The 7,992-nt window shown below is 39.6% G+C and overlaps 1 pseudogene; it reads left to right on the top strand.

Annotated features, from left to right (window-relative positions):
* Nucleotides 1–6,148, top strand: part of LOC100959570 — a 14,045-nt pseudogene extending 7,897 nt beyond the window's left edge.
* Nucleotides 6,149–7,992: the final 1,844 nt, after the last annotated feature.

Raw genomic sequence — 7,992 nt, 5'->3', positions numbered from 1 at the left:
TTATTAGTGGTAGGAATGCAAGGTACAATAACTTGTCTTATTTAATTTATTTATTTATAGACAGAGTCTTACTCTGTTGCCCTGGGTAGAGAGCCATCATGTCATAGCTCATAGCAATCTCAAACTCCTGGGCTCAAACAATCTTTTCGCCTCAGCCTCACAAATACCTGAGATTACAGGTGCCTTTCACAATGCCTGGTTTTAATAGAGGCAGGGTCTAACTGTTGCTTAGGCTAGTCTAAAACTTCTGAGCTCAAGCAATCCTCCAGCCTCAGCCTCTCAGACTGCTGGGATTACAGATGTGAGCCTCTGTGCCCAATCTGTCTCATATTTTAAAGAGCATGTTGCAGCATACCTCAGACCACTGGACCTTTAAAAACTTCATGTGGTAGGCTGAATCATGTTAGGCTTTATCTCCCACCTTCTGGAGCATATATTTCTTGCTAAGGCATATAGAATGCTTGCCATTTCTTGCTCCCAAGGTCTAATTAACATGATATCATCAGTATGGCAAATGAATGCAATGTTCTGCTGGAATCCCAGGTTGTCCAAGTCACTTTGCACTATATTATGACAGAGAGCAGAGTAATTAACACTCCTCTGGCAAGAGTATACTATGCCCATGCCATGTGCATGCCAACAGTTCCTACTCCTTTCTAGTGGATTTAGAAGCGAACACATTTACAGATGGCTGGCTGCATTCATATGCCAAGGCTGTAGTAACATGTTCTAGTGAAGATACCAAATCTGGCATACCAGCTGCTATGGGGCCAATATTTGCTTAGGCTCATGGTAGTCCACTGTCACACACCATGGTCCACACAGGTTTTGCTTAGGTCAGAGTGGAGGATTAAATAAGGTTATGGTGAAGAGCACCATACTTGCATTCTTTTTGTTATTGAGTATGTTGCTAATCTCTGGCATTTTCCTGGGCTCAGTACTGTTTTTGAATTACCATCTCGGTAAGAGAAGCTATTTCAACAACTGCTACTTGGAGTTTCCTACTGCAATAGGATTCTGACTGTTAGGATTCTGTCAAGTTCTAAGGATTTCCACTCCCCATGAGGAATCCAAGGAAATAATAGCTGGTTGGGTCCATGGACTCAGGGAACCTGCTTTAGATGAACCTGGGCCAGAACTCTGTTTATTACCTTGATTCCCATTTGGTCCTTCCTTGTAAGAACACAAATTTTCTTTCAGTCTATTGGCTCCGAGTCTGAAAAAAGTTCAGGACTGGAAACTTGATAAAAGATCATGACTTTCCACTGGAGTGCCTGATCTCAGCCTTCTGATAACCTGTTATTAATTATGGGTTATCTTCTACATAAGTACCTGTAGCACTATTCTTTCAGGCTGCCCATCTCTCTTGTTCCTAGGAGCACCATTTCCTATTACTCCTCTCCACAGGTCCCCAAAGGTTGGTTGCCCTGACTGACATTCTAATCTGGCTGCCCATTACAGTAATTAAGTGATTCTAATGGTTAAGTGTTTTTGATGGTTAAGTGCTGTCACCTTGCTTCTGCTATTCTGCAACACTCTAATAATCCCCTTTGCAACAAGGAAGTCTAGTTCTTTAACAGCATCTCTTCTCATCAGCCTTAGCTGCAGAAGGTAGCTCCGTAAAGATGTCAGTACCCCTTCCACCTGTGAGTTCCTTACTGCCTTAGGTTCCTCAGGAAAATAATCACTGGTGGACATTCTAGTCTTATATGGTAGATCCATTCTGGCATGCCCACTTCCCTGAGCCTTTTGATCCTTTCCTCCACAGTCCAAAATGGCAATTCAAATTCTCTACTTCATTTAATGTAGTCCATTGTTTTTTCCAAGCTTCCAAGAGTCACCCAGCAGCATAACAGAAACATCTCTAAGGCACTTTCCAAGGAATCACATCTTTTCTTATGGGAGGATGACGCCATACTGACAAATTCTCCCTTACACAGCTTTCTATTCTCCTTGCCCCCACCTTGATTTAGCACGGTGGTTCTCAACCTGTGGATCGCAACCCACAGGAACTATACTAAAGGGTTGCAGCTTTAGGAAGGTTGAGAACCACTGGTTTAGCACATTATGGACCTCTCCACACATTCTCCCCATTTTTCCTGATATATGTCATCCAAAAATTCTTTGGCTTATATCCCCTTTTTCCTCAGTATGGTGAATACTACTTCAATTGAGTCATGGCAAAATGTGACCCCAATTTTGTTCTGGTGTCCAAATGCAGAGGTGGGAGTAGGGAAAACACTATCTTATAAGGGTCCTTTTCATGTGAGATTTCTGCACAGCAAGGGAAGGAAACCATTATCTTCTAGCAAGGGAAGAGGATCATTTCTGCAGGCCCATTGGCTCCAGGGAATATGGAGATTCAAATGCCCTCTCATCTACCCAGCAATGACATATAGACTCATTCCATAGCTTAGGGTTCTACCCCTCACCACATATGTTCTTGACTGAACATTTAGGCTTCACTGTAGTTCTTCGTTGCATTACAAGTTAGAACTGCACCAGCTCTTCAGCTTGGCCTGTCCTCTTGCTACAGGTGGTCAGAACCTCTTGAAATGCTGTCAAGCAGGCCCTTTGTCTCTCATGTATCACTTTTGATTCCTTATTCACTGAACTAAGCCTGCTCTTTCCTCTATTCAGTTCATCAACAAGTAGCTGCCCAATTCTACTGTTCCTTCAACGACTACTTCCCAACATCTCTCAAATGCTTGTGACATTGCACCAGCCACTGTGTTCCTTTCCACCCACAATGCATTCCATCTTACCACAGGTGAAAGTCTGCCTAGGAAAATGTGCCAAGGACTATCAATACTTCTCCAAGATCCTAATGGCTGCTTGTCTAGTGAATGATCCAACTTCAGAAGTTCACCCTGCTTCCTAAAATTCCTCTGGGTACCAATTGCCTTAGGTCAGACGTCCTTGAAACAGAGCATGGCCAGTGATTTACTGATGGAATATTCTTCAGGAAAAAACTTTTCAGGAGCTAATGAGGAAGAACAGGGAAGGGAAAAGGATTTGCTAAAGTGTAGACTGAGCTTGGGCTTTTTATTTGGGAAAACCTACCCAATCTCTCTTTTCCTGGAAACCTTTTTAAGAGTCATCAGCCCTAATAACTCCTCTTTTGGAGAAGAGTCACTCTTTCCCCTCCCTCTTGGCTAGGTTTTCCTTCTATGTGATCTTATAGTAACCCCTAGTAACCTGTGTCTTCTTCTTATTACATGGTATTATAATTGCCTGATTTCTACTTGTTTTAAGGGAGGAAAGAGAAATGAGTTTTCCAAAATACATATGGTATCCTTTTAAGAATTTCAGTATACTTTAGGGTGAGGGGAGGGATAGAAAAAGATAGGGATACACACACACGCACATACACGTGCGTGTACACACACACACACACACACACACACCCTGTATATAAAATACATATGAGAGGCTGTCTGGAAAGTATCCAGTCATGCATGTCTCTATTTTTCATATTTAAATGACTGAATACTTTCTGGATAGCCCTTGTATGTGTCATATACATAGACATACACATATAGACATATATAGACTCTTTAACTCCTGGGTTATTATATTTGCAGTCCTACTCTAAACATCTTAATAATCACTAGCCCAGTTATTTTCAATTTTGATATGTATTAGAATCTTCTAAGGACCTATTAAAAGGTCCATACTGATGCATGGGTCTGATTCTCAAAATTCAGATTTAATAAGCCTAGTATAAGACCTGGCTATCAGTGATTTAATTTAAAAAAGAAAGCTCCCAGATTAATGTAAAATTAGGATCAAGAACCACTGGACTAAACTCTGACGTCCAGGGGCAGGCCTCAGATCTTATGTCTCCAGATATTTCCAGGGCTTGACTCAGAATTTATAGTAGGGCATACAACAAACATTTTATAAATGACTGAAAAGGTAGAGAGGTAAATGCAATTTCTCCCTATTTCTATCTGAAGCTAACATTTAACAATATTAAAGCACACCTATAAATAAAATTGACCTGAGCTAATTTTCCATTTTGATTACTACAGATATCCCTGGAAGCATGATCCAAAGAGAAGAGTCCTATGAGTCTCAATTAGCTTTAGATAAGATCCCAGGACTCCTCATCTTTCCCGGCCATCGGCCTCCAAAGGTAATACAGGGCAATCTCTGCCCTATGTACACTAAATAGGGGTTAAAAAAAATTACCAAATTGGTTATGGCTTCTTGCCTGGCAGGGCTGGATGGCCTGGATCCCTTCCCCAGCCCCACTGTGCAGATGACAATGATGAACCTGCCCTGCCCTCAACTGCAGGCAGAAGAGTCCACAGTCCAACCTGGCCTTCTTCGTGTTCCCTGGAATCCATCCAGATAGATGCTCAAAGTGGGTGGAGATATGTAGAGGGACAGACTTAGAAGACAAAATGCCTGATCCACTAAGTAAACATTCTCAGTTAGGTGCTAACCACTTTACAACCTCTATAATCTACAGAACTAGTCCTTATGAGAATATATGATCTTACCAGTCATTTGAACCATTGATATAGTAGATACAGAAAACAAATGAAATAATTGAGAGAAGATGAAATCAGGACACTAAAACAGGAACAAATAGACAAAACTTCTGAACAAGAACAAAAACATAAAAAGCCAACAGCAGCAATGCTCACAACCCCAGTGCAGAAAAAACCAGCCAAGGACACACACTGTTCTTTTCAAAAACACAGCAGAATAAGATGCTTGACATTTGTGAGAGCTGTATTCTGCAAGAAATTCTCAGAGAAGTGAGAGACTCACACTTCTTTTCCAATATCACTGATTGACCCAGTATATTGGATATACCAGGGAAGAGCCTGTCTGTGTTTGTCCATGAATCTCATAACCTCAGAGAGGAATTCATGGGCTTCCTGCCTCATAAAGTGAAGCAGAAAGTTTCACTGTGAAATTTCACACCATAACTGAGAAGTGGGAACTAAATATGGTATTGTTGTGGCCAGGCTTACATTGTGTCCAGTGGATTTTCTTCCAAAGTGAAAGCTGTTTGCTTCTAGACTTTTAGAGAAATATATCCAAGGTATTTATATACTCTACTCTTCCTAGTCCTTAAATATGTGTTGGCAAAGTCAGTCCCTGTTGTAGGAGTATATGCTGTACTGGGAACAACTGAGGAAGTTCTTTTTTATCATTGACTGCTTTTAGAACTTGTCAATGTAATTTCTGTCCTTCAGCACAGTGAAGAAAGGGGGTAAAGAATAAAAGGAAATTTGCCATTCTCAGCAGACAGGCATGCAGGATGCTTTTGGAAGTTTAGCAGATCTCTTGCAAGCACCTGTTTTACGTTTAGATGGTACAAATGGTGACCCAAATATTAGAAGGAATAACTGTATAGCTGGCCATGCATTTGTACGCTGTAGTTCAGTAACAGGTGTTTACCATTATTGTTCTTAAAAATGTCCTTTCCTTTATAAGAAACCTCTGATTTCTTCTTTGTAGCCAGTAGCTTGACTGCAGTATCACATTTACTCAATGAAGTGATGGAAAATATTTTTCATGAGTGTTGGTTTGAGGAAGCCACAAATTTGGCAACCAAACTTAATGTCCTAATGAAACTCCCTGGGAAATTCCACAGAGCTCAGAAAGGCAAGTTGGAATCCCAACTGATCTCTAAGAGTTACTATCAAGAAACCCTATGTGTTCAAACAGTAAAAGATATTTTTCAGAAACTTAAAGATACACTCTCAGAACAGCACTTCAAAGTTCTTGAATGCTTATCTCTAGTATCTTTAGTCATGAAACCTCTCATGTTCAATGTCAAAGGAATTCTATGCTGACACATGCCAAAATCACTTAGCCAATCCTTACACAGTCTCAGCTGAGCCTCATTGTAGGAGAATCAAACAGCAACACATGTGAAAAGATATACAGTTTCTGTCCACCAATTACGGAGCCTTCCATCTGCCTGACATCAACTTTTTCCCTAATGTGTATGTATTGCTGAAGGTCCTGTGTATTCTCCCTGTGATGAAATTGAGAATGAGCTCTATAAAAATGGAAGAAAGCATCTCAAAACACACATGGGGAACAACTGACAGACTAAAGGTCAAGTAACTTGGTTTTGCTTGACATAAATTTTGTTATAAAACATAATCTGGATTTAATGTAGACATGTACAACAAATTATAGCAACTAAATTAGTGCTTCATACAGATAATTCAGAAAAGCACTGAAAATACCTAAGAGATTTTAGGAATAGGCCTGTTCTTACATTTAAAATTTAGAAGAAAAGCAAGAAGGCATATGTAGGCCACTTAATTACTGTTATATTTGCCAAATAGCCAACCTTTTGGCTTCCCTAAACCACATTGGAAAAAGAGTTGTCTTGGGCCACATATTAAATACATAAACACCAATGGAAGCTGATAAGCAAAAGAAAAGGTCCATGCATAATTTTCATGATATTCACCACCACAGATAAGCAAAAAGTCCTCAGGTAACAATCCAATTATGCAGCAGCCCATTGAGAGTCTTAAAATCATCAAGCAGGTCCCAAGTTTGCAATCACTAATACAGAAAATGTATCTAAGTAATAAATGGTTTTTAAAAATATTTTTTCCTATAAAAGTAAAAGAAAAGTGGGCAACACAAAACTAGTAGGATATTTGAAATTGTAGTTGAGAAAGTAACGCATCAATATCTGGTGATGGAATTAGTTGCCATTCTCAGTGAGTTCTTAAGGTGCTCATCAAATATTTTCATTCTAATTTCACTCTTAATGTGCTTTGTTCTTGAAAATAAGTGGTCACAAATATTAGGTGCTGCCAGAAAACAATGGCATGAATAAAGCACGATCAAGAAGTGAGGGATATTTGTCTCTGGGAAGACAGGAACTGTTATAAAATTCCAGTAAAGAGAACATCAAATTTTTCTTTAAGTTGAATGTCAGATTTTAGGTCTCTGTATTCCGTTTGAAAATTAGCAGGTAACATACTTATGTGGGCTGAAAATAGAGTCACCAGTGCACCAAAATAGTGATTGTTTTCCCAGAAATCTTGAACTCTGTTTTCAAATTCTTGTATTGAATTGAAAAGTAAGGCTGCACATTTTTCACTTTTCACAGGACTGTCTTTCGCTATCATGTCATAATGTATAAGATTATTTGCCTTCATTTGAGCTTGCCGTAATTTCAGTTTCATTTGGAATGCTGTTATAGCTTGAAACATTATATTAATAAGTTTATTTTCATCTTCAAGGTGTATGTTTAACTCATTTAAATAAGAGGTTAAATCCCCTTAAAATGCTAAATCTGGGCTCGGCGCCTGTGGCTCAAGTGGCTAAGGCGCCAGATACATACAACTAAGGTGTCAGGTTCGAATCCAGCCTAGGCCCACCAAACAACGATGATGGCTGCAACCAAAAAATAGCCGGGTGTTGTGGCGGGCACCTGTGGTCCCAGCTGCTTGGGAGGCTGAGGCAAGAGACTTGCTTGAGCTCAGGAGTTGGAGGTTGCTGTGAGCTGTGATGCCATAGCACTCTCTACCCAGGGGGACAGCTTGAGGCTCTGTCTCAAAAAAAAAAAAATTGCTAAACCTGCAAGGCAATTTTCATAGTTAAGTTCTGGCACAAATTTGGTTTTTGATACCATAAACAACTTGATAACATGTTGCAAATCATAAAAACTTTTCAGTGCTTGTCCTCAACTTAGCCATCTTAATTCTGAAGAGTAAATGATATTGTCTTAGTGAGAGTCAATACTTTTAAGGAATTCCTGGAATTCATGATCCCTTGACCCTTATGAAATTCATAGTCTTGATGATTTACATGGTGTTATCCATATGTAAAGCTCTTGTACATAAATTTTCTTGATGTATTATGCAATAATACTTCATCAAACATGAGTTTTGGGTGGCAATTGCATCATCTGCTATTAATTCACCGGGGCACCATCAGTAACTACACCAGATATGTTGACAATGGACAAAGAAAATTGCTTAAACATATTTATTACTG

Source organism: Otolemur garnettii, unplaced genomic scaffold, assembly GCF_000181295.1.
Source record: "Otolemur garnettii isolate 467f Iridium unplaced genomic scaffold, OtoGar3 scaffold00120, whole genome shotgun sequence".
Lineage (NCBI taxonomy): Eukaryota > Metazoa > Chordata > Mammalia > Primates > Galagidae > Otolemur > Otolemur garnettii.
Note: the sequence above shows the minus strand (reverse complement) of the source record. Positions and strands in the feature narration are given on the sequence as shown.